At 39.4% G+C, this 27,973-nt stretch overlaps 1 long non-coding RNA gene across 1 annotated transcript in view; it reads right to left on the reverse strand.

Annotated features, from left to right (window-relative positions):
• Positions 1-4,136: 4,136 nt before the first annotated feature.
• Positions 4,137-27,973, reverse strand: part of LOC138163950 (uncharacterized) — a 53,964-nt gene continuing 30,127 nt past the window's right edge. The window contains exons 2-3 of the long non-coding RNA XR_011168966.1: positions 9,983-10,123; positions 4,137-5,226 (exon numbers count right to left, since the gene is read on the reverse strand). This is a non-coding gene — a long non-coding RNA (uncharacterized lncRNA). The remainder of the gene's footprint in view (positions 5,227-9,982; positions 10,124-27,973) is intronic.

Below are 27,973 nucleotides of genomic sequence, written 5' to 3' on the forward strand. Positions count from 1 at the left end.
CTATATGAGATAGTTTACCCAATTCTGTCTCTCCCCATCTCCTCTCATTATATTCCCCTCTCACCTCTTAATTTCACCTTTTAGGTATCATCCCTTCCAGTTAAATTGGTCCTGTGCCCTCTATCTATGTATACCTGTAAACATGTATACACACATTCACATATATATTCATATGCCATATACCCTCATATAATATATATATATTCCCTTCAACTACTGAGAAAGTTTCATCAGTTACAATTATTGTTTTTCTGTGTAGGAATGTTAATAGTTAAACTTTGATAAGTTCCTTATGATTTCTTTTCCCTGTTTACCTTCTCATGCATCTCTTGCTTCTTGTGTCTGAATGTCAAATTTTCTATTCAACTCTGTTTTTTTCAGCAAGAATGCTTGAAAGTCCTCTATTTCACTGAATGACCATATTTTCCCCAGAAACATGATACTCAGTTTTGCTGGATAGGTGACTCTTGGTTTTAATCCCAGCTCCTTTGACCTCCAGAATATCATATTTCAAGCCCTTCGATCCCTCAGTGTAGAAGCTGCCAGATCCTGGGTTATCCTGATTGTGTTTCCACAATATTCAAATTGTTTCTTCCTGGCTGTTTGTAATATTCTCTCCTTAATCTGGGAATTCTCGAACCTGGCTATAACATTCCTAGGAGTTTTCTTTTTGGAATCTTTTTCAGGAGGTGATCAGTGGATTCTTTCAACCTCTATTTTACCTTCTGGTTCTAAGACATCAGGGCAGTTTTCTTTGAGAACTTTCTGGAGGATGATTTCTAGGTTCTTACTTTGGTCATGGCTTTCAGGCAGTCCAATAATTTTTAAATTATCTCTCCTGGATCTATTTTCCAGGTCAGTGGTTTTTCCCATGAGGTATTTCACATTGCCTTCTATTCTTTCATTTGTTTGGATCTGTTTAATAGCATCTTGATTTCTCATAAAGTCATTAGCTTCCATTTGCTCCAATCTAATTCTGAAGCAATGATTCTCCTCATTGAGCTTTTGAGATTCTTTTTCCATCTGGCAAATTCAGCTTTTTAAGACATTCTTCTCCTCATTGCCTTTTTGAGCCTCTTTTTCCATTTGAGTTAGTCTATTTTTTAAGGTATTATTTTCCCCAGTCGGGCTGTTGACTCTCATTTCATAATTTTCTTGCATTGTTCTCACTTCTCTTCCCAATTTTTCCTCCACTTCTCTTATCTGCTTCTTAAGGTCCTCTATGGCCTGTGACCAGCTGGTATTTTCCTTTGAAGCTTTTGGTGCAAGAGTTCTGGCTTCACTGTCTTCCTCCTGTTCCATGCTTTGCTCCTTTTTGTCCCCCAAATAGGAGTCTAATGTTGGAATCTTCTGTCTGCTTTGTTTCCTTTGCCTGGTCATGTTGCCCCTCAGTCACTTGACCCCTGGGCTTTTTGCCGCAGTAGGACTCTGTCACCAGACAGGGGAGCTTTCATACCAAATGCTGGGGTTTTCTCAGCTGCTGGAAGTATTAGTTGGGTGCCCTCTCTGAGGTCTCCACATGCTCTGGCAAGTTAGACACACACCCCAGGACCTCCACCCTAGACTGCAATCCAGATCCAAGCAGGTTAAAGCAAGAGCAATTACCCCTCAGACTGGTGCTTGGTCCCCCTACAGTCTGCAGGCTAGGAGCTGAAGCTGCCATGTGGTGCTGGCTGGCTGTGCCAGTGTCTCAGCATCTTCTCACCCTGGGGCAAAAGCCATGCCCTCCTACTTACTGGGTCCCAAAGTCCAGACTGCACTGACCTCTCACTTTGTCCTTTGCATCTATGTGTTGATAAATCTGGAAAAGGCCACAGCTACTGCTGATCTGGAGTCCTTCTGGCCAGAGGGTGGTCAGGCCCACCCTGGGGCTAAAGCCTTGGTGTGGGGCTGGGGTTGGCTCCCGGAGTGCCGCACTGGCCAATTTCTGCTGGCCTGCTGGGCTATCCTCAGGGGGAGGTTAGCTTCTCTGTGTCATTTTGTGGGTTGTGCAGCTCCAAAGTTTGTTTAGAGTCCCCTTTTTCATGGATTGGAGAAGGTGGAAGCTGGAGCTGTGGGGAGGTCCTACTTCTACTCCCTAACTAGTAATTTGAAAATTGTTTTAGACATGCATCAGAAATCAGACACCATTAGAATAATGGTTCTTTTAAAAATATTTTTCTTTGGCTTTAGACCAAAAATGTAAAAAAGCTACATAATAATGCATTCATTAAAGAGTTATATATCTGAGAGTATTATGAATAAGCACATTCCCTAAGGTAGGGAGATAAAGGAGCTTTATTTCTTTCTGGCAGGAATGCTAAGCACATTTTTAGTAATTTTGTAAGTGGAAGGTGTGCATATTGAAGGCAGTAATTTCAAATAAGAGATCTAAGGCTGAAGCTGATGGGCTTGCAGATTTCACCTAGTTCTTTCATTCCTCAAACCAGGTTTATTTACTTGCCAACCAGGAGCATTATGGGGGAAGAAGAGGACTGAGGAAAACCTTGGTCACTCCAGCCCCTCACAGTTCCCATGATGGCCTATGATGATGGTGTGGAGTGGATTCCCCAAAATGAACTTCAGAGATTTGTGAGGAATTTAAAGAAAATTTCCAACCCCATGTCAGATAGTTGACCAAGGTCAGGTAACTCAAGAAAAACAGAAGATCTGTCAAATGAATAGACTTAATCTTGATCTGATCTCATCTGTTGATTTTTGCCAGATTCCTAGCTTGGTGCAGCCATCATGACCTAAGGCTATGTGAATTAAGAGAGCTTTAGCCCCACTTGCCAGAGAGAAGATTACTAGCCACTCCAGCTTTACAGATGGTAGCAAGGAGCAACAGATCACCTGAAAAGACTGACAGCCAGCAGATGCTGGTAAAGTGCAACTCAGAATATGCTGCAGCTCGAGAAAACATGGTGCCCAGTAGATAGCTGATATGTAAGAGCCTGCAGAAGCCACAACAAAATCCTATTCAAAATGGAGAGCTCAGATTTTTTAAAACAGCAGAAAGTAGAATGATGACAGGGAAAGTAAGGTGGCGTAGTGGATAGAGTGCTCGGTCTGGGAAGACCTAAGTTCAGATCTGGCCTCAGACAGGAATGAGCTGTGTGACCCTGAGGAGGTCACTTAACCCTGTTTGCCTCAGTTTCCTTATCTGTCAAATGAACTGAAGAATGAAATGGCAAAGCACTGCAGTATCTCTGCCAAGAAGATGCTAAGGGGTCACAAAGAGTCGGATGCATCTGAAATAACTGAACAACAACAAAGAGTGATGATGTCACCCAAGGTTGGGTGTTGTTGGGAAAGCCTGTGTGTGAGTGTGTGTGTGTGAGTGTGTGTGTGTGTGTGTGTGTGTGTGTGTGTGTGTGTGTGTGTAGAGCTCAGGGGTTACATTTAATTCAGCACAAGAGAGATCCAAAAGTTCTTTAGTCTGGTTCTCCCTGGAGACCCCTCTGTGACCTGATAAGCTATATTCCAGACTTGCTGTGGCTGAAAAATTAGTCACACGATAGTCATTTTGGAAATGAGTTTCTGAACTTAGCTGGGATGCTCCGTAGACAAGACATAAATCTGTCACCAGGTCCATATCAGAAGGTTTTCTCATCTGTTAGGATGTGCCAGAGCTGCTTCTCCTCTAGTACAGCTTTTGAGATTACAGTTACCTCCCTGCCATGTTGTGGCATCAGGATACATCCATAGCTCTGAAACATGCAAGTCTGAGATACCACGTAATTTTAAAATTATGAATAGTCTGCATATAATTTTTCAATTATCTCTTGACAATTGTTTAACTGACTAGGCTGTGGCTAGGCAAAGGATCGCCAATACCTTTATTTCCCTCTTATTCCTTCTTTTCTTCTACTTTTTGATTATTATTCACACCTCTGTTTGAGGAGGACTAGAAAAGGGAGAAGTAGGGGGCAGCTAGGTGGTACAGTGGATAGAGCACCAGCCCTGGAGTCAGGAAGACCTGAGTTCAAATCCAACCTCAGACACTTAACATAACAACTAGCTGTGTGACCTTGGGCAAGTCACTTAACCCCAATTGCCCTCCAAAATGCAAAAAAAAAAAGATGTACTTTGAACAAAAGGAAAAGGGAGAAGTAAAACGAACAGAAATCAATCCATGTTTTCTATTGTCAGTATTTCTGGTGTGGGAAGGAGATAAAGCCATTGGCTAAACTTGTATTGCTGAGTTATTCATGAACATAGCCTTTTAGCAGAAATAATTGAGAAGTAGCTACTACTCTTACAAATTTAAGTTTACCTTGAATTCTCTTCTTTATTTCTGCGGAGACAAGACTGAATTTTCTTTATTTGTAAGAAATCACCGAGGAGTAATTAGAGGAGTATCTTGCCCTAGTAATCCCATAGATAGGTAATTTCAGTGACGTGGAGCTCCCTCCAATGGCAGACATTGTAACCCCTCTGTGCTTGCCTATTCAGTGCGACTTTCCTCCATGACTGCCCATTCACCACATGGAGAACTGATCCAGGATTGTACTGGGGCCATCATGGACCGACTCTAGTGTCAGTTGGTCAATTTTCAGTGTGAGCATTTACATACTGGAAATCCCCAAACCCTACAGATCAGGACTCAATTTGGGAAACCTTTCCCAATCCTGTAATTAGAGTGCCTTCCTTCTGGTAAGCATTTCTTATTTATCCTTTATATAGCTTATTTATAAATATTTGTTTGCTTGCTTTCTCCCCCATTAGACTGTGAGCTTCTTGCGGGCAGTGACTGCCCTTTGCCTCTCATTGTATCTAATTTAAAAATAATAAATTCTATGATAATAAATATAGGACTAAGAATAGGCATTCTCTGGTATCAAATATAGAAATAGGAAATATATATATAGGAAGCCCTGTGGAGCACCCCAGAAGAATACCTGGCACATAGTAGGCCTTTAAGAAATGCTTATTGACTGACCAACTTATAGTTTTGTTGAGTGTATAGACTTAAGAAAGTGATACAGAAAATGTTAATGCAGATTAAAGTTAAAACTGTGCCTTGTCCTTCCTTTTTTTTTTCAGAGAGATGGTTGTTAAAACATTTAATGTCACACCTTTGACTCCATCCCTTGCGTATGGGTTTTCCTGGCATTGTGTTGTCATCCTGGGGATACCAGTGAAGAAAACAAGCTGGCCACTGTTTATTTCTCTCTCATCACAGGACCAGCCCATCTTCTCTTTTGCTTGTCATACTTGGCATTGCTTCTCATGTGAAACAGCCCCCTAAAAAGGAAAAAAAAAGTCCCTAAGATATTTTTTAATGTACCAAAAATCTCATGTATACCTCTCTGACATCCACCATAATTCTGTAATCCTACTAGACTAATTATAGGAGAGCCGTCAATCATAAAAAATCTAACCCAGAACCAAAGTTTTCAGGAGGCTGAATGCACAGCATTATTTCCTCTTAACCACAGGGTTAATAATAACTAGCATTTATATTGTGTTTAAAGTTTGCAAAGCACTTTACAAATATTATCTCATTTGATCCTTGCAATTACCTTGGGAAGGAGGTGCTATAATATAATATGATATGATATGATATAACATAACACGACATGACACAACATGACACATGATATAACATAATATGATATCATATGATATGATACAATAATCTATAACATGCTATAATATGATATAAAATGATATATTATGATATGATATGATACGATACAATATGATAATATAATATGATATGATATGATATAAGTATAATATAATCATAGCATAGCATATACTATAATAAATTATAATAAATTATTAGATAATATTTATATATAATATAATAATCACAATATTATTAAATATTTATGATTATATAATATATAATATTTTATAGATAATAATAATATTGATTCCCATTTTACAGATGATGAAACTGAGAATGAGGTTAACTAATTTGCCCAGGTTGGATAGCTAGTAAGTGTTTATGACAAGATTCAAACTTAGGTCTATCTTGATTCCAACTCCAAGAGCCTACTCACTGAATGGAAAAGTAGAAAAGGGCCAAGGGTACTTTGGTAAATGTTTAACAATCAACTCTCCAGAAAAAAAGAGTACACACACTTAAGTTAGATCTGCATCATTAGAGTTTTCTCTTCACTTTCTTAAGTCTAGATGATCAACACCAATATAATAAATCAAGCCTCTGATTTGCAGTGTTTGTAGATTTCTCAGGCGTAAATTCTTACCCTGAACATTTAACATTCAGTCCCTTGAGTCTATTTTTAGTTGGCTCCAGAATGCCCAAGAAGGGGACATATTGTGAAGATCTTTAAATACCAACCAAAGGGCTACTTGATCCTGGAGGTACTGGGAAATTCCTGAAGTTTACTGAGTGGAATAAAATCACCTTGGCAGCTAAGAGGAGGAGGGGGTTGAGTGGGGAGCCCCAAGGCAAGGAGACTTTTGAAAAGTCAGGTGAGGTGATGATGGTGGACTTGGGTCGTGGCCATGTGAGTACAGAGAAAGGACGTATAGGTGAGATATAACCAAGGCAAAAGGGCCAACATGCTGTTTGGGGGTGGGGGTGGAGTGAGAGCAAGAAATCAGTAATAATGATGAGATTGTGAACATTGCATCTTGTCCTTGATGATAAGGGGGCAGTTTGGAAGGGGGTGGGCTTGAGCAGGGGAAGCTAATGGCTTCTATATTGATTATCTCAGAATTATGACACAAATGAAGAGCATATTTAAATACAATGCAGCCAGTTTCCTATTTAAAAGGCAGAGAAACCAAGCAGTAGGTGGGGCTAGAAAATTTTAATATTTTTAGATCAAGAAATCAGCACCAAGACCCACCCCCTCCTTTCTGCCCCTTCTCCTAAGCTTTCTATAAGGCAGAAAGAGACTTCTGAAGGTCAGCTTTGTTAGATCCAAAGCCCAGGCAAATGCAATGTTATTACTGAGGTTTTAAACTTAACGGGATACCTCAGGGATCTGTAGGGAGCTCTTAGCCACTCACTTAACTCTAACAAATAGTAACAGTAGCTAACATTATGTAGCACCTGAAGGTTTGCAAAGGGTTTTACATATATTATCTCATTTGACTGCCATGACTAATAATATAAATGGACAAGTCTAAACAGCAAGTTTTTAGCCTCTTTGACCTGCCTAGAGACAGCCAGTGGTGCTGTGGATAGAACACTGGGCATGGAGTCAGGAAGATCTGAGTTCAAATCCAAGCTCAAATGGCTGTTCGACCTTGGACAAGTCACTTAACCTCTGTTCTGTCTCAGTTTCCTTAACTGTAAAATGTTTGTAAAGTGCCTGACATCTAGTAGGTGCTTAATATAAAATGCTTGTTTATTTCCTTTCTTCCTTCTCTCTTGTAGCAGTTTGCTGGCAGAAGCTGACCCTCATCAGCACCTCTGGTAGTATGTTTGACTGCCTTTCCCAGGGTACTTGGTCATTGTTTATTCCTCTTCAGGCTTTATTTTTAGACATCCCACTAGACTTCAATGCTTCCATTTTGGTCTCCTACTCTGTTAGCAGCTGTGCTCTGTGTGATGGCAAATAAGTAGATGAAGAGTATGGGGAAAGTGTGGGTGGACCAGCAAGAAATGAATTGACATGGCTACAGTTTTTTTTTATTAGGAAAATAACATCTGGGATCTAGTAGAGACCACTAGAGCAGAGAAATCGATCATTAAAGATTAAAGGCTGGGAAACAAATCTGTAGCTGGAAAAATGGTCTCTGTACTCCAATGCCTTCCCCACCTAAGCAAAAATAATAATAGCTAACATTTATATAGTATCTACTTTGGACTAGGTACTATACTAAGCACTTTTCAGTTGTTAATCTAGTTTTATTCTCAAAAGAATCCTGGGAGGTGGGTGCTGTTATTTTCCCTATTTTACAGGAGAGGGAACTGAGGCAAACAGAGGTTAAGTGACTTGCCCAATGTCACAGAGTTAGTAAGTGTCTGAGATCAGATTTGAATGAAGGTCCTCCTGATTCCGACTAATGCTACAAAGCATGATAGTGAATTGTCCAGGTCTGGATCTGTCCATTTTGATCTTTCTCTTTAGTTGTCATAGACCATAAATCTATCATTCCACCACCAAACATTTGTCAAGTGCTAGTTGTTGTTGTGAAGTTGCTTTTCAGTCGTTTCTGACTCTTTGTGCCCCATTTGGAGTTTTCTTGTCAAAAATATGGAGCTTTGGGACTGGAGTCAGGAAGACTCGTCTTGCTGAGTTCAAATCTGCCCTCAGACACACACTAGCTATATGACCCTGGGCAAGTCACTTAACCCTGTTTGTCTCAGTTTCCCCAGCTATAAAAGGATCTGGAGAAGGAACTGGCAAAGTACCCCAGTATCTTCACCAAGAAAGCCCCAAATGGGGCCACAAAGTCAGACATGATTGAAAAATGACTAAACAACAATTTTTAGTTTGTTGTTGTTGCTTACTCTTTTTCAGTCATGTCTGGCTCCTTGTAACCCTATCTGGAGTGTTCTCGGCAGAGATACAGGAGTGACTTTGCATTTCCTTCTCCAGCTCATTTTACAAAAGAGGAAACTGAGGTAAACCGGTTTAAAGTGACTTGTCCAGGGTGACACAGTATGTGTCTGAGGCCAGATTTGAACTCATTGAGATGAGTCTTCCTGACTCCAGGCAACTGAAAATAGGCAACAAAGATAGTTTCTCTGGTTACTAGTGTAGGATTCTTCATTACACCTGGTCAGATACTTATGATGAAACCTTGATGGGGATGCTAGGTGGCACAGTGAACAGAGCACTGGCCCTGGAGTCAGGAGGACCTGAGTTCAAATCTGGCCTTAGACACAACACAAAAACTAGCTGTGTGACCTTAAGCAAGTCACTTAACCCCAATTGCCCTACCGTCCCCCCTCCAAAAAGCAAAAATAAAAAAGATGCAAGAAATATGATAACCAATCACAGTTCCAGAGAACTGATGGATGATGAAGCCGGCTCCCATTCCCTAACAGAAGAGGGGTTGTACTCCAACTGCAGAATGAGACACACAGTTTTTGGGTATGGCTGATTTGGGAATTTGTTTGACTGTGCACAGTTGTAACAAGTACTTTCCTTTTTTTTTTTTTGCTTTTTGAAGGGCAGTTGGGATTAAGTGACTTGCCCAAGGTCACATGGCTAGTAAGTGTCAAGTGTCTGAGGCTGGATTTGAACGCAGGTCCTCCTGACTCCAGGGCCAGTGCTCTATTCACCGTGCCACCTAGCCACCCCAAGTGTTTTCCTTTTCTTCCTTGTTTTAGTGGGAGAGGAGAAAGGAGAGGAAAAAAGTTTTTTAATTAAAGAAAAAAAAAAGTTCAGGGGAAAACATGATGGGGGGGGGTGGGATTGACCTAAAGATGTTGAAACTCCCTTTCACCATCAGGATTCCACAGGTAACAGAGCACCAGGGTGAGCCCATGATCCTTGTCTGGTCTGTCCCCTTCAATATTCTCCATTTTGCAACCATGGTAAGCAGATGAAAATGTGAGGGAACCACACGGTTCAAATAGAGACATCATTCTCCTCCCTCCTCCACAAAGCAAATTCCAGACCTTTCAGGATGCTACATTAAACAAACAATTTGGGTGATTTCCCTAAGGGCAAGTACAGTGGTAGAAAATGAGAGGGGCCATTTGGTAATGCAGTTATTTCATTGACTTACACCACAAGAATATTTATTTTAGCACACCACCTACAGCATCCCCCTCGATCTCCCATCATGCTGCCCTGAAGGGATGATGTCAGTGGCAGAGAATGTGGGGCCGCCAAAGCTGCTTTCTGAAGCTGCTCTGTCCTAGGAAGGTGTGGCGACTACCAGGATTCTCCAGGGTTTTTCTACCACTCATTCTTTCCTTTGAGTGACAAATATCTTTGTTTTGTTTAATGACTAGCATCTCTGAGCTCCCTGGTGGGCAGGCCCTATCTTTGCCTTTCTTTTTCTCCTTAGCAACCAACACAGAGCCTGACCCATAGTAGCCATTTAATAAATGTTTATCTACCTCCAGCTGAACTTTATCTTCTTTGAAAGATGCTGATAGGAAGATGTGTCAGCTGTGAATGCCAGCATGGTGTTAACATGCTTCAGGCTTGTGGGTGTCATGCCTACTGCATCCCCTGAAGAATCCCCCAAAAGAAATGGCCTGAAAAGAGACAAAGGAAATTAAGAGAGAACATAGTCCATTGTTATAAGGATAACTGACATTTCCCTATCACTTTAAGGTTGCATTACACACATTATCTGATTGGGAGGTAAGTACTATTATGTAGTGATTGTTATCTTTATTTTTCTGGTGAAGAAACCAGGGCTTTGAGAGGTTAATTGGCTTGTCCAAAGTCACAAAGTTGATAAGTGTCAGAAGTGGGATGTGAGCCCAGAGTATCTCCTGGCTAGAGGTCATTACCCCATTGATCACTTGATTCTCTTCTCAAGGTTAAACTTTATGTAGGGGTTGAGAGGAAAAGAAAAAAATAGTATTGGAGCCATACTTTCCCTCCCTTCTCCAATCTCTTTCAAAAGTTTTATCTTTTGTCTATGTATCACAGTCATTTCCTGATAATATTCCCTACCTTTCATTTAACCTCCTTTTGCAGGGAAGGGGATGGGAGGTGGAGAGAGAACAAACATTTATTAAGCACCTATGGGGTACCAGGTACTTATGCTTAGCATACCAAGCATTTAAAAAAAATTTCAAAAATATTATCTCATCAATCATAGAGATTAGATCTATGATTTCATGGGTATAGGGGACTCCCCCAAAAAAGAGACGCCCTCCAAAAATGCAGGTGGGTAACTTTTCTGGACCTTGGAGGATTGAGAGGTTGTGACTTGCTCAAGGTCATGAAGTCAGGATGTATCAGAAGTAGGACCCAGGTTGTCTTGGCGTTGAAGCCAGCTTTCTATACATTCATCAGGTTGCCTCTTAACCCTCTTGGTTTTTAACAAAGTGAAGACCAGTAGACAAAATCAGCTAACACAGTAGTGATGTCTGACAGACAGGAAGCATTTCTCAGTGACTGTCCCCTTCTCTCTACTGAAGAGAGAGGAACTCTCCCTACCTTGACTGTGGCTCTTTTTAATCTCTATCTTTGCCCCCACTAACTTGGAGTCTGGTGAGGGAGAAGAAGAGAGGGGAGGTTGTAAATCCTCACAAAGAAGGGGAAGAAAAGTCACCAAATGAAGCCCTTTCCTTGATGTCTCTGGGGATTCTTAACCTTTTTTTTTTTTTAAACGACTCCCTTGACAGTCTGGCAAACTCTGTGGATCTCTTCTCAGAATAATGTTTTAAAGAGCATTAAATAAAATATACCAGATGACAAAGACAGCAAATTCTATTACAAGTTCTCAAAATGTTAAAAAGTAACTTCAGAAACCCAGGTTAAGAATGTTTACTCCTCAGCAAAGCATACCTCTATTTCAGTACATCATTTGGGACAGATAAAAGGCTTATTAATCAAAGCCTCCAATATATAGAAATTAAGCTTATTCTTTGAGGGACAGTTTCAAGAAGAAAACATTTATTCCCTCCTCATCTCCACTTCTCCCTTTAAGGGAGAGTATTCCTAGAATCTTTTTTTTTTTTTAAGACACAGCTTATGCATCTTGCATGGACTATTGCAATAGCTTGCTGGTTGATTTCCCCTCATCAAGTTTCTCTCTGCTCATCTGTCTTCCACTTGGCTGTCAAAATGAGCTTTCTAAAAGCACAGGCCTGATCATGTCAAGCTCTATTCAGTCAGCTCAGTGGTTCTTTATCGCCTCCAGGATCAAATATAAAATCCTATCTGACTTTTAAAGCCCTCTGTAACCTGGCCCCCTCCTTCTTTCCAGGCTTCTTACACTGAGCTGCCCTTCACTGACACCACATGGGTTCCCTGGCTGTTGGCCTCTGCCTAAAATTCTCTCCCCCCCTCATCTCTGCCTCCTGGCTTCCTTCAAGTCCCAGGAAAAATCCCACCTTCCACAGGATGTCTTTCCTTATCCCTTCTAATTCTTGGGTCTTCTCTCTGTGGATTATCTCCAATTTATCCGGGATATATTGTTTTCTTACATAGCTATTTGCGTGTTGTTTCTCCATGAGAGCAGGGACTACCTTTTACCTTTCTTTGTGTCCTCCATGTTTAATATAGTGCCTGGCACTAGTAGGAGATTAATAAATGCTACTGTACTTTATTTGTGCATGAAGGGGATGCTAGGTGGCACTATAGAGCATAGAGTGCCAGGCCTGAACTCAAGAAGGCTCCTCAAATAACTCTAATTCTAACCCACCTTGATAATTTATACAGGACTCTTAGGGGAATGGCTGAGTTTCCTGAACCTACCAGAAAAATGATTCTTGTGCAATGTCACTGTGATTCCAAAAACTTTTTGCACTAAGTCTAAAGTATATGATTGAAATGCTTTGATCGGGCCTTTTATCACTTATTTAACTGGGGTGAGGTGACTTAATTGAGTAAATCAATCAACTTCACCTTTACAAATTGATAGCATGACTATCCTCCCATACACCCAGGCTACATATTGGAGCCATTTTACTCTCCCCCTTTTTGCTTTCCATTGGTTGCATCTAATCAATTAATAAGTCTTGTTGATTCTCACATCAACAAGCTTTTATTAATCACTAACTATGTGCCAGACTGTGCTAAGTGATGGGGATACAAAAAAAAAGGAAAAAGATGATTCTTGCCCTCAAGAAGCTTAGAGTCTAATGGAGGAAAGACAACATGCAAATACAATCTATGCAGGATAGATGAAAGATAATCACAATTCTGCTTCCACAGCATCACTTACAGCTCTTCCACACTCCATTCACATTGTCACAATCCTTTCAAGGATGCCATAACCTTTTACCTGGATTATTTTAATAGCTCTGGACTAGATTCACTTCTTCCAGTGTCTTCCCTCTCCTCTGTTTTCTTCACATAGCTGCCAAATGAGTTTTCTTAATGGACAGGTCTGATTATGCCACTTTCTTACTGAGCTCTCCACTCCCCTTTACTGCCTCTAGGATTAAATGCAAATCCATTAGCCCAGCACTTGATGCTCTCAAATCTCTGAATCCAACCTCCTTCTAGTTATTTCACATTTCTCCTTTTAACACAATTTGCATTTCAGTAAAATTGGGCCACTATATGGTCCTTCATCTAGTCCTGAAATCTCCTGCCTTTTTGCATTTATACTGGCAGTCCTCCATGACCAGAATGCCTTCCCCCACCATGTTTCTGCATGTTAAGATTCTTCTATTCCTCCAAGACTCAGTTCAAATGCTTCTGTGAATCCTTCTCCAATCTATCTCCTTCCCCAGAAGAGGAGGGATGGGAAGCTCTTGATAATGAAGACATAAATGGGAACATTTCTGATGAGGAAGAAATGGGGGTGCTAGCTGACCTAGTTATAAATATGGGTGTCTCTAGGAACTCTGGCCAATTGAATTTCTTCTATTTTTTTCTTTTATAAAAATTCTGAATAAAAACACTAAAAGATAAGAACATTTTCATATGCAAAGAACATCAAAGTTTATATGTGAAGCTGTGACTTATTATGTACAACTTTTAAGAAGCATATAATAAACTCAGCATCTTAGTTCTAATTTGGTCCTGTTTGGACAGTATCTCTCAGTATCACCCTCTGAACTTTGTTCAGTTCTCTTTGCATGAAAAAGTGCTCCAATGATAATTTTTCTTTATTTCGAGGAGGGCATCACTCTCATTATCATTCTTTTTCTTTCCTAAATATCCTTTCTTCCTAAATTAAAAAACAACAAACTTTTGTTTTTGTTATTGTTTTGTTCAGTTGTGTATGACTCTTCATTTGGGGTTTTCTTGGTAAAGATATTGGAGTGGTTTGTCATTTCCTTCTTCAGCTCATTTAACAGATGAGAAAACTGAGACAAACAGGGTTAAGTGACTTGCTCAGGGTCACACAGCTAGTAAGTGTCTAAGGCCAGATTTGAATTCAAAGTCTTCCTGCCTCCAGGATCAGCTCTCTATCCACTGTACCACCTAGTTGTCCATAACACAACAATAACAACAACAAAAACCTAATGCTTCAAAAACCAAAAACATCTCCTTCATTTTAAATATGCATAGTGCACTTAGAATAATGCCTGACATATAATAAGTGCTATAAAAATGTTAAGGATCATTATTATCATCATTAAGTGGAACCAAACCTACACATTAATCATGTCTGAAAATGTCTGTCTCCTGCGCCTTTCAAAAAAGACATACCCAGAAGATGCTTTTTATTCGTGCTTTAAATGGGGTCACTAGGTTGGTAGGATTCTGTAGACATTATTTATCTCAACATCAGCAAAGCATTTGGCAAAGTCTCTCATAATGGCCTTGTGAACAGATGAAGATGTGGGATGGAGCCACCCAGGTGTTATCTTTTCATGAAAGTTGGGTGATTTGGGGCAGGGAACTCTCTAGAATGTCTATTTCCCCACCTGTAACATTAGAGCTTTGTGTTAGATGCTTCTGAAGTTCCTTATGGCTCCAGATCTATAAACCTCTTCCTCTTCTTCCTACTGGTTAATGCTGTCCTTTCTCATCTGCCAAGGGGTCAGGGGTTAGACTTCAGCTGGTCTATGACTTTTAACAATATTTGGATAACCATTTCAAAGTAATTGACTTCCTTTGTAAACCTCCATGTTTTGTTTCATGCATTTAACGCCGTTATTCCGAGAAGCCCATTGGCTTCATCAGACTGCCAAAGGGGCCCATGACATTCTCTGGCCTAGTAGAATGTAAAATTCTTAGGGGCAAAGTCTATGTTTTTCCTTTATAAACTGAGTGCTTAGAAAAAAATGGGCAGTATATAATAAGTCTTAAATAAATATTTTGTGAATTGAACTGAATGCTGTTAGATTCAGATCTGAGGGAATGACGACTCAGTTATCAGGCAGGTAGGTGGTACAGTGGATAGGCCTGGGTCTGAAAGTCAGGAAGATTCACTTTTGTGAGTTCAAATGTGGCCTTAGACACTTATTAACTGGGTAACCCTGGGAAAGTCACTTAAATCTGTTTGCCTCAGTTTCCTCATCTATAAAATGAGTTGGAAATGGCCAAGGAAACCCAAAAATGGGACCATGAAGAGCCAGACATAACTGAAAAGAATTATCATTAGAGATTTGGAGGTCAGTTTCTAGTATACTATCTCAGAGACTTTTTTTATTCCTTTGTTCTTCAAAAAATTAAAAAAAACTATTTGAACAAAGGTGTAGATGAGATTCTTATCAGATTACTAGGTGATACAAAAGTGGATGGGAAGACAACACAGTATAGAACCTTGGTTTACTAATTTAATTCTTTTCGAGATTCTGTTCGTCATGTGATTTGTTTGTATTGCAAAGTGAATTTTCCCATAGAAAATAATGTAAAGTTGGATGACTGGCACCACATCCCCCAAAATATTCATATAAAATAATTATTTATAATTTTAAGTAAGTTTTTTTTTGTCCCTGAAATACAATAGCAATGATTTGTACACAATATAAACTGAAAATGAAACAAATTAACCTGCATTTTTCCTTTGAGAAGCGTCAAGACTGGTGTGAGAGAGACAAGAGGGAGGAAGAGGAGATGGAGAAGAAGGAGGAAGAGGAGGAGGAGGAGGAAGGGTTATTGCTTGGAAGGAGAATCTCCTTCCATGAGAACATGGGGGATTTCAATGTTGGGAGTGTTCTCTCTTACGCTACTTTCACTAAAAGTAGGACTAGCCTTACTGCCTTCACTTATTTTTCGTTTTTTAGAATCACTTTCATGATTTGACTCACTGATTTTTTTTCTTTATGTTGGCTTCTGACTAGGAATCTGTCTAACGACACTTGTTTTTGATGGTTTTTTTTTTTTCAGAATGTCATGGTAATATGATATTGCATTATCGTTAAAAATATTCGCGACTCTCATTGCTACAACCTTATTCAGGTGATGTTTTTCAACAAAATTTTGCACTTTTCCTCACGTCTGATAAACCTCCCTAACCTCACTTGACGTGAGGGATTCCTCCTACCTTTCAGCCTCCCCCTCCGAGGAGACATCCTCCACAGCCTCCTCATGCAGATCTATCAGTTCGTCCATCATCAGCTCCTGGCCATGTTCCTTCATTGTTACAAATACTGTTGTAGATCACAGTCACTACCGTACACTTTTATGCAAAGTACCACAGTACATATGCAAACAGACGTGAACGCGCTTGTAATGGTCCTGTTAAGAGCCAATAATGCCGCCTTCACGAAGGCTCAACGTGGACTGAGGCCGATTAGGCAACAGACCGACCTGAAGTTTCTTTGTTTGACATATGAAAGCAAAACAAACAAACAAACAAAAACCAATGCCCTAGTTAAGCGTCATCCCTTCTCAAGCTGTCCAAACATTATGTTTGTACTGAGAATTTTTGTTTGTCCTGAAAGACAAATTTTGCAAAAAACTTTTCCTCATCCAGGGAAGCCTATGTAAACCAGGTTACTCATAAACCAAAGTTCTACTATATATAGAAGCATAGAATAAGATCCCCAAAGATACTGACAACCTTTGTTTTTGTTCAATCCTCCAGTTATGTCTGACGCTTCATAGCACCATGGACTGTTGCATGTTAATACTGTCCATGGGGTAATCTTGGTAAAGAAACTGAATTAGTTTGCCATTTCCTTCTCCAGAAGATTAGGCAAAGAGAAGTTAAGTGACTTGCCCAGGGTCATACAGCTAGTGAGCATCTGAAGCTGGATATGAACTTAGGTCTTCCTGAGTCCAGGTTCAGAGTTCTATTCATTGCACCAGAAAGCTGCTTCCACTGACAGATTTATGCTGTCATTTCTTAATGAAAAAAATGAAATGAAATTTACCAGGGACAAATACAGCCTTACACTTGTATTCAACAACTCAGATGAAGAAGTACAAAATGGGCAGGCACGGCATGACAAAAGTTCCTATGAAAAAGCTCTTGGTGTTCTAGAAGATTACAAACTGAGTTGTGTACTCACAAAACAACATGGTGACCAAAAGAGTTAATATGATCTTCCACCACCATGACGAGGGGCCTAATGTTTGGAATATGGGAGATGCTAGCCCCAGATGCCTGGACTCTACTGTTCAGTTCTAGACACCACCTTTTAGAAAGGAGAGTGACAAATTGGAGCCTATCCAGAGGTGGGCAGTTGGGTTGGTGAGAACATTTGAGTCTGTATCATATGTGCTTTGTCCTTTGTTCTTGAAGAAGACTGTGACATCAGGGAAACGATGACATGATTTGCAATTGAATTTGATTTAAGTGAGGCAGGGCTGTTCAAGGTCATGAGCCTTACTTTCTTCTCCAGAGCCATCTGGGTCCAGTGGCCAGATATCGATCAAGAAGACTAGAGATGGCCCAGACCATATCATATAAGTAATGATTGGAAGAACTGGGGATGTTTAGCATGGGGAAGCAAAGGTTCAGGGGCCATGGTTAACTGTGTGAAATTATTTGAAGGGCTGTCATGTGGAGAAGGGAATAGGCTTATTCAGCTTTACTGTTGGCTACAAAAATGACAGTCATTGGGAATAAGAGGCAGAAATAGGTTTTGGCTCAGTATGAGGACAAACATTAGTAATTAGAACTTTACAAAATGAACTGAACCACATTGGGCAGGAGTGGGGTGTCCATTAACAGAGGTCTCTATTGAATGATGGATGACCATTTCTTCCAGGATATCATAAAGGGAATTCCAATTCAAGTATAGGTTGGCATGGATGGCCTCTTAGGTTCCTTCTACTCTGTGCTTCTGTGATTGTTACCTTGCAAACATCAGGCACTTAATGAAGGCTTGTTCAATTGAATTGATCTGTTAAAAAATGACAGAGACTTAGAAACTCATTGCTGGAAATTCCTACTTATGTGATGACTTTGAGCCTCAGTTTATCTCTCTGGTCCTCATTTTCTTCACTAATAAAATGAAGGATTTGGAGTAAATGGTCTCTTCTATTGCTAGTCTTCTGAAGCTTTGATCCATCCTTGTAGAAATATTCATGGACCATGTCAAGGAGGTCTTTTAAAGAGAGCCAAATGTGTTGGCTCCATTGGTTCTAAAAAATAGATGAGATGTAAATAAATCCATGCTTTTCTAATTTCAGATTGTTTATTGTAAAGCCATGAATGAGCAGCTTTCCAGAGGATGGCTGCTGTGAACAGCTTTCAAGGTTCTGATTACATAGTATAGTGAACACTCTATTTATACAGTAACAAATCAGAGCAAGGCATTCACAGAAAATCAAGGTACAGCATTCACAATGACATAATGACTCAACAACTTATCACTAAAATGGCCACATAGTTTTCACCAAAGTGGTCACATAGTTTTGAACAAAGTACAATCATTTAGTCAATCCATCACTTAGTAACTCAATCATTCAATCACAAAGCACAAAAGGTCAAAGTCCTCCACCCATGGGGCACACTAAGTTATAAATCAGCCATTATTCTGTCATCAGTCACTATTCAGTCATCAGCCACTACTTAGCCATCAGTCACTACTCAGTACCCTCTTAAGGGGTAGTGGAAAGTACAAAAGCCATCTACCCCTAGGTAACAAGTAAATCACAATTTCATCACTACTCAGTACCCATGGAGGGGTCTTTTCCTCTTGACTCAGGGCAGACTTTCAGCTTCCATGGCTCCTCTTCCATAGTCCCAGATCCTGCCCGAATCTAACCAAGTGCCACCTGAGTTCAAAGGCAAATAGCTCCCAGCTCTTTGTCCAGCTCTCCATGCAGTTCCTGCTCCACAATGGAGCTCACAGTGTCCAGGCCATCTCAAATCCTTCACATTCTTTGTTCCTGGGAAGACAAGGCTTAACAAAGCCACAAGGACATTCATACACATTAACAAAGCCACAACAACATTTGTACAGACTACTGACACCACAGTCATGCTTCCTCAGTCTTTGGCAGCTCCAGCTGGCCCTTGGAAATCCTCAGCAGCCTCAGCAGTCCTGGCTGGTCCTCGGAAGTCTTCAGCATCTCCAGCTGGCCCTCAGAAGTCTCCAGGAACTTAGTTTTCAAAATCAAAATCACTTTGTCCCATTCTCAAAATCAAAATTACTTTCTCCATGGAAGTTCCACTCCAGCAGTAGCAGCTCAGGCTCCAGGTGCTCATCCCAAGAAGTTCTGACTGTCCAGCTTGTGCTTTTCCTTATTTATGGTACAGCTCCTCCCCAGAAGTTCACAAGTTGTGGGGTTCACACATTCTGTTTCTTAACAGACTTGATACAAGGCTCAAAAGAAACTTGAACTGAAACAAGGTGTGAAGTACTTCTCTGCTTGCCATTATATTCCTCCCCTCCAGGATCCTTACAATCTCAATCTAAATGGCCATGGATCCTGGAACAAATAGAGGCACTATGCTTTGTAATCCTGCCGACTACACCATAATGTAAAGCCACACATGAGCAACTTTCCAGAGGACTGCTGCTGTGAACAGCTTTCGAGGTTCTGATTACACAGTATAGGGAATTTTATTTATTCAATAACAAATCAGGGTAAAACATTCACAGAAAATCAAGGTACACCATTCAGAATGTTACAACTTATCACAGAAAATCAAAATGTAGCATTCACCATGTCACAACTCAACAACTTATCACTAAAATGGCCACATAGTTTTCACCAAAGGGGTCACATAGTTTTTCAACAAAGTACATTAATTTAGTCAATCACAAAATCCTTAATTCAATCACAAAGTACAAAAGTCAAAGTTCTCCACCCCTAGGTCACAGTAAATCATAATCTTTTCAGTCAGTATACAGTATCCAAGTAAAGTCTTCTTTCAGCTTGACTTGAGGCTGGTTCTCAGCTTCCATGATTCCTCTTCCATGGTCCCAGCTCCAACTGTCGCCTGGGTTCAAAGGCAGGCAGCTTCCAGTTCCTTGTCCAGTTCTTTGTAAAGTTCCCATTCCATATTGAAGTTCACAGTGTCTAGTCCACCTCAAGTCCTTCAAAGTTCCTGTTTCTGGGAAGACAAAGCTTGACAGAGCCATGATGATATTCATGCACATTTCTGGCACCATCATCAATTCTCTATCTGCCTGTGAAATCAACTCAGACCCACCAACAAGGTCTGAGAACTCAACAAAAATCATCAACACAGAAATCAACACAGACCCACAAACAAGGTCCAAGAGGTCAGCACAAATCATCAGTAAAGTCCCAGCACCTCCAAAACCCTCCTCCAGGACTTCTATAAACATACAACCAGAAAACCCTCTTTGAGGGCTTCCAGTAAGGTCTCAGGGCTTCTGTACAAAGTATCACAAACAAACATCAATACAGACAGAACAGACAAACAGAGTGCCAGGATACCACAAGTTTTCTCCTTCTTGACACTGCCACCACAAGAGTCCTCTTTTTAGTTCTGCTGTCTTTAGCCCTGGGGCTCTCCTTATATAGTCATTAGCTCCTCCCCAGGAGTTCACAAGTTCTAGGGTTCACACGTTCTGTTTCTCAACAGACCTGATGCAAGGCTCAAAAGAAACTTGAACTGAAACAAGATGTTAATTCAATAGCTGAAACAAGGTGTGAACTACTTCTGTGCTTGCCATTACATTTACCATCTCAGGGAGGTAGTAAGGGATAGAATTTGGAACTCAAAACTTTAAAAAAATGTTAAAAATTGTTTTAACATGTAATTGGGGGGATATGAAATATTATTTAGAAATAGATGAGAGGATATAAAAGAAATATCTCCTTGTTCCAAGTTGTAAGATGATCTTGGGTTCTATAAGCTACAAATCTATTTCTTATCAAATACTGATCTAATAATTATCCTGAAGGAAAAGGAAACTGCAAACGTGATTACAGAAACATCCACCCATTAGTCTTCTGTGTAGTCAACAGCCCTTTGGTTGTCATTTAGGGTGTGGGTGTGATTTTAAAATTTCACTTTCTATTACTTTATCTAATTTCAGTTATATGGGAAGGGTGAATAGTTGGACCCCAAGGTGGCTGTCTCACAAATCATAAGCTTCTCAGTTTTGGTAAATCTGCAACAGGAGGAATCAATGATTTTGCCACATTTTCTGCATTGATCCTGCTCTACACCCAGGATCCCAACTTCCAAAAAGACCAAGGCTTTTTGCTCTGATCTGTTCAGTAGTTGTGCCAGAGTGGTTTTGTAGCATTCCACTTGCTGATGTAATTATAACTTCATTCTTGCTGCAATTAAAACAATACAAGAACGGTTTTAATGTAGAACTTTAGAACAGGGAAGGTCTTGAGAGATCATTTACTTCAATCCTTGCTTTTCATAAATGAAGTGGACTTGGAGTTTGAGCCTTGGCTTTGCTTTTTATAACTTGACTGAGCTCAGGCAAGAAAGGTATATCTGATTTTTTTTTTCAGGCAGGTAAAACCCATTGGAACCTTAGCTTCCTCATCTGTAAAATGATGGACCAGATATTTTTTCTTTTTGGAGGGCAATTGAGATTAAGTGACTTGCCCCAAATCACATGGCTAGTAAGTGTGTAGACTAGATTGTTTTTAAGAGTTGATCCAGTTGAAGTTCAGAGAGGTTGAATGGTTTGCTCAGAGTCACACAGCTCAATGGCAGAGCTGAGAACAAAAACCTGCCTCCTGATTCCTGATCATGTGATCTCTTTACCACATCACCAAACCATGCTATACTCCCCTTTTATGCCATGTGGCTCACTTCGGGGTAGGCTGGTGAGTGAGCCAACAGAGCTGCCAATCACTTTGCTCCTTCCAGTCCCACCTTTGTATGGTTGAAACTTCTGGGCAACTCACTCCTCCTCTGGGTCCATTGTCCCTAGTCATTCTCATCCCCCCTCCTTTTGAGGGGTGACTCACTCATGAAGCCAAGGGGATGATGGTGATGCCTAACCCACCCTGGCTGGTCTCTGCTATATTACTGCCTCACTTTAATTCTCAGAGACACCCCAGCACCTGTATTCTCTCTGCTGTGGTACATTGCTAAAATAATCCACAAACTCTCTTTCTTTTTGAATATGATAAATTCCCCATGGAAGAGTAAACTCAAACTCATCTTCAAAGGTAGTAAGACATGCGTGTAGGTAGGTAAGTCACAATTCCTGATACTGCGCTGCTTGGAAGTCCATTCTCTCTTTGATCAGAGAAAGTATGGGGGGGGGGTGTTAGAGCTCCAATTACCTCACAGTACGCGAGGGCTTCTTCCAATAGAATGAGAGTTTCTTGAGAATAGAGACTTTCATTTTTGTCTTTGTATTTCCTGTGCTTAGCATCGCTTGTTGAATGAATTTAGATGAATCACTTGGGGGATGGTGTTTTTGATAGGTGAAGGTTTCATTGGATTCATCTCAGTTCTACAGACTGTGCAAGGAAGGAGGGAGGAGAAAAGGTCAGAAGGGAAAGGAAGCAGCATTATCAAATGGAAGGAAGGTAGAAAAACCCAATGTGTGTTTGGGAAAGGCTAGTATGCTGCAGAATGAAATGGGCAGAATCCTGAGGTCAATTTACAGGATGACAATAATAATAACATGAAGGAAATCAACTTGCTGTGTAACCCTACTGCCTGGCATACACTAAGAGCTAAACAGATGTTTTTAGGTCAGCTTACTGGTAGACAAAAGCATCAAAAGTTTTGCTTCAGAAGAATGATGATAAAGCATACTTCCCACCTCTTGAAGAAGAGGTGATGGTCCATTGTTACAGAATGGAATTATGCAATTTCAGATATGGCCAAGGTGTTGATTGCTTTACTACATATTTACACCATGGAGTGAGCTGCCCAGAAGTTTCACCCACACAAAGGTGGGGCTGGGAGGAGCATGGTTGGGTGATGTGGTAAAGAGATCATGTGATCAGCTATTGGGAGACCTGGTTTCTGTTCCCAGCTCTGCCACTGAGCTGTGTGACCCAGAGCAAATCATTAAACTTCTCTGAACTTTAAGATCACAGTATATCAGAACTGGATACACTCTTTGAAATAATCTAGTCCATCATTTTACAGATGAGGAAGCTAAGGCTCAAATGGGCTTTACTTGCTTGAAAAAAACACATTAGATTTACCTTGCTTGCCCAAGGCCGGACAAGTCATAAAAAGCTGAGAAGGCTCAAACTCCAAGTCCACTCCATTTATGAAATGAAAGAATTGAATGACAGATGGGTGGGTTAGGGAGTGTCAACAGATATGAAAAAAGCATCAATAAAACATTTTTTAAACTTACAGAAAAAAGAAAAAAAGTGGAGGCTATAAATACCACTTTTGTTACCATCTTGTTTAATTATATACATACATACATACATATATATATATATATATATATAAAGTAAACTAAGCAAGAATTTCAATTTCTTATATGATCCCTTTTCTTATTCTTTGCATATCAGAATATATTAACTGATTGTTAAATTTATAATAAAGGAGAATTTTGTAAGGAATTAAAAATAATTTTTAATATTTTTAAAAGAGAATTAAAAAAAGTAGTAGCTCTGATGGACTTCAGCTAAGGGTTTGTGCTTGGGAATAGTTATAGAGTCAAGACTGAAGAGGTAGGTTAGGGCCAGATGGTGGAAAATCTTGAATACCAGACTAAAGCATTGGATATGGTCCAGGCAGTAGGCAATGGAGAGCCATTAAATGCTGAGGTGAGGAATTACTTCATCCAAAATGTCCATTAGGAAAATTAAACAGTTAGAACCAAAACAGATTGGGGAGGAGGGAAGCCTAGAGGTGGGAAGACCAGTTAGGGGGCTAGTCCAGTAGTCCAGGTGTGAGGTGATAAGGCGGTAGTAAAAATGTAAAAGAACAGTGGCTGGAAGATACATTTTGAAAATGCCCTGCTCCTTTTTGCATGTAGGTTTGGAGGGCTGGTGGGTAAAGAGGAAATGCCCAACATTTCTTTGTTATTTTCCAAAATAACTAACATGAAAGTAGAGATAGTTCTAAAAGGAGGTTCACTGTTCCCTTTTTAAAATTGTTTTTGAGATTGTTTTAAAAACACAATGAACATTTTAAACCTAGCAATAATTTATCTACATCCTCTTTATGTGCCTTCTTTTCTCAAACTTGTGGTTGTAATTTACATTGCATCATCTCAGCAGCAAGACAACCTTGCTTCTTTTCTCTAATCCATTCTCTATCTCACTAACTGATCCAAACCTGGCATGTTTAAACATTTTGATATTGATTTAATCATGTGAAATTAAGATGGCTGCCATAGTAGGATGGACCTATGAATTCATTGGAACCTTAAGTGGGGAAACTCTCCACCCATGCAGATTATCAACTTCTTTTTAATTGATAATCTCAGAGAGGTGCCTAGAACTCTGCAGAGTTAAGTGATTTACCCAGGGTGACACAGTTAGTATGCATCAGAACCCAGGTCTTCCTGGGTCAGCTCTCTGGACTCAAAATCATCCACATTATTGGTAAAGAATTTTTCTCCAGTTCATTAAATGACCTGGGGGGGGGGAGATTGAGCTAACTAATTAATGAAAAAGAGATTATAATTGTATTAATGAGACACAAAATATCTAGCATGATGCTAGATTTCTCTAGAACTTGGAGTGATAAAATTGGAAAAGAGACTAAGTTTTAAGCGGCAGGTTGAGGGATGACTTAAGCAAAAATGGTCAATCTTATAATTTTTTTTGGGTCAATTATTCATGTCTGACTCTCTGCGACTGCATTTGGAGTTTTCTTGGCAAAGATACTTGAGTGATTTACCAAGTGCCTCTCCAGCTCATTCTACAGATTAGGAAACTGAGGCAAACAGGATTAAGTGACTTGTCCAGGATCACACAGCTACTAAGTGCCTGAGATAAGATTCAAGTCTTCCTGACTCCAGACCTGACTCTATCCCCTGAACCACCTAGCTGCCCCATTATAGTTACCTTTATTCCGATTTTAGTTGCTATTTTGTTTCTAAAATGTACTTACTATTTCAATAATAATCATAATAAAACAGCTTGCATTAATAAAGCACCTTAAGGACTGTAAAGTACTTCACATACATTATCTCATATTATTCTCATAGTAGTTCTGGGAAATAGGTACTATTGTGGAAACTGAAACAGAGAGAAATTTAGTTATTTAACTAGGTCATTATGTATATTATTCCCCGGGATTTGCTCTACACAAATTCATTACATGTTCCTACATTTCCTTGAATTCTTTATATTTTTTGTTTCTTACCACTTAAGAATATTTTATTATATCTACAGACCATAATTTGTTTAACTACTTTTCAAAATGATGACCACCCACTTGATTTCCAGTTTTTTTTTATTACCACAAAAAAGTCCTGACATGAATATTCTGATTTGAATAAGACTTTTTTTTTTTACTTCCTTGGAAGTACATGGCTTTAGTGGGATTTCTGGGTCAAGGTGTATGAAAAGTTTGGTAAATTTACTGCCCAATTCAAAATTTATTTTGCAATTCTTGAACCAATTTACAACTCCAGCAACAGTATGAGTGTATCTGACTTCCTTCCAACATCCATTCTTTCCATATTTTATCACCTTTGCAAATTTGACAGGTGTGAGGTGGACTTTAAACAGATTCTATACAGCCCCTCCCTCTGCACTGCTAAATGGAATCCTCCTAGAATGAATTCATGCAATCAGTGAATATTTTTTTAGAGAAGAAATATGATGCAATTGAAAAAGATTTGGAATCTACTAACCTGGGTTTGAATCCTGGACTTATTTGCTGAAGGGTACCACCTTCAGCAAATCACTTCTCTGTAAAATGAAGGGTTGAGTTAGGTGATTTTTGAAAGGTTTCTAAGACTAAGACACCTCTAAGACTATGAGCCTATGGTCCATCCTTCCAGATATAGATAAATTCTTCCTCTTTGAAGCTTTTTTTTTTTAGCATATTTTTCCAACTTCTCAGCCCAAGTAGCACTCACTCTCTATCAATCACTTGGTAATTAATCAAGGTGTTTTGTATTTTCTTCTGAATCTGTTTTCTCATATAACTATCACTTTTTGTTTAGTTATGCCCTAATTCTAGTGCCTTCCCTCCAAGAGTATCTGTAATTTGTACCTTATATACCTCATTTGTACATAGCTTGTTGCCTTCCCCATTAGATTGTGAGTTTTTTGAGGACAGGATTTATTTCTCCCCTTTTTTATATCCTGCTTGACACATAGTAGGTACTTCATAAATGCTGTTGATTTGACTTGTCTCTACAACTCATTTGTTAGTTTCTTGAGGGCAGGGACCATGTTCTACCCTCTCTATACCCTTTAATTTCTTCCTTTTTTATTTGGGCACAATAATGATTAGTATAATTAATTATCATTATCATGGTTATCAGTGGCTGAGATTGCTGAAATTATCTTTCTCAAAGATTAGGTTAAGTTGCCCAAGTTGAATTTGGACATATCTAGGTATGGAGAGTAAAATGAGAAAAGAGACAGAAGGGAGAATAAGGACGGTATATGTCAGGGATAGTAATAAAATCTACTAAATTGGAAAAAAATGTCACAAAAGTGATTGAAATTTAAGGTTGTATAGGTACAATTAAGTCAGATTTGAAGGGCATTGCTATTAGACCAAAATTCAGATGCATTTTATTTTGTATATACAGAATCTAATTATCTGGGCACAAGTTGTATTTTCATAGTAGAATGCAAACACTTTGAGGGCAGGAGCTGTTTCTCTTTTTACCTCATCCTCCCTGTTTCAGAATGTCTTGCATATAAATAAGTACTCACTAAAGAAAATGCAGTGTCGATTTTGAACTGGATGATGTACAATGATGTTGTTACTTTCTGGCTTATTAAAAGTCACTCATAGTCCAGTCTCCTAAAAACTGTCCTTTGTTCAGAACCATCATTTTAAAAAAAAATTCTTATTGATACTTTGTTTATTGATTATCTACATTTTGCTGTTGTTGAGTTGTATCTGACTCTTTGTGACCCTTTTTGGGATTTTCTTGGCAGAGATACTGAAGTGGTTTTGCCATTTCCTTCTCCAACTAATTTTGTAGATGAGGAAACTGAGGCAAACAGAGGTAAGTGACTTGCCCAGGGTCACACAGCTACTAATGGTCTGAAACCGATTTGAACTCAAGAAGATGAATCTTCATGACTCCAGGCCCAGCATTCTATTCATTGCCCCACCTTATTGATTGTTAAATTTATAATAAAAGAGAAATTTTTTTTAAAGGAAAGCAAATAGTAGTTCTCATGGACTTCAGTTAAGGGTTTGTGTTTGGGAATAGTTATGGAGTCAAAGCTGAAGAGAAAGGTTAGAGCCAGAGGATGGGTCTAAATGAATACCATATGATAAAAAAATATTTGTAAAGACAAAAGAAAAAATCAGAATGAAAGATAAACATGTTAAAAATATCTGAAAATATATATGCACCTCTATGGGGTGGGTGAGTGAGTGGATGAAGGAGTCTTTACATTTCTCTTCTTTGGGGCTGTGATGATTCTTTCTAATTTTGGAACATTCACTTCTAATTGTTCTGTGGTTGTGGTTTTTCCTATCTACATTGTCATAGTCATTGTATATAGTGTTTTCTTGGGAAAGTCAATCAACCTTGTTTTAACTTTTTTCTTGCCCTACTGAATCACTTGGATTTACACAGATATATTCTCCATACTGGAACCAAATTACTGAAGCATATTTTTTTTTTTGCATAAGAATTCTAGAGTATCCAACAATCTATGCCAATATTGTTGAACATGACATAGTCACTTGTATATTTTTTCCCTGCCCCTCTCATTTTGTGTTAACAAAGTCCATTCATAAAACTTTTATTCCACTTACATAGATACATGAGTTTTTAATGACTATGCTTATATAATTCATGAAAATTTCATAAGCCATTAACCATGCCTAGTCATCATTTCATGTTATTTCTTTGTTTACTATTTTTTACAGTATATACAAGTTGGGGGGATGGGAACTGGACCTGTGATTTTCTTTCGTTAAGCATTTATTTTCTCTCCCCCCTCCACTCTTGTCCTCCCCTAGAGTTTCATGGGAAACTGTCATTCCTTTG

The sequence above is a fragment of the Petaurus breviceps genome, unplaced genomic scaffold (assembly GCF_028583685.1).
Source record: "Petaurus breviceps papuanus isolate PSGF00001 unplaced genomic scaffold, PetGlider_PUasm1.0 126, whole genome shotgun sequence".
NCBI lineage: Eukaryota > Metazoa > Chordata > Mammalia > Diprotodontia > Petauridae > Petaurus > Petaurus breviceps.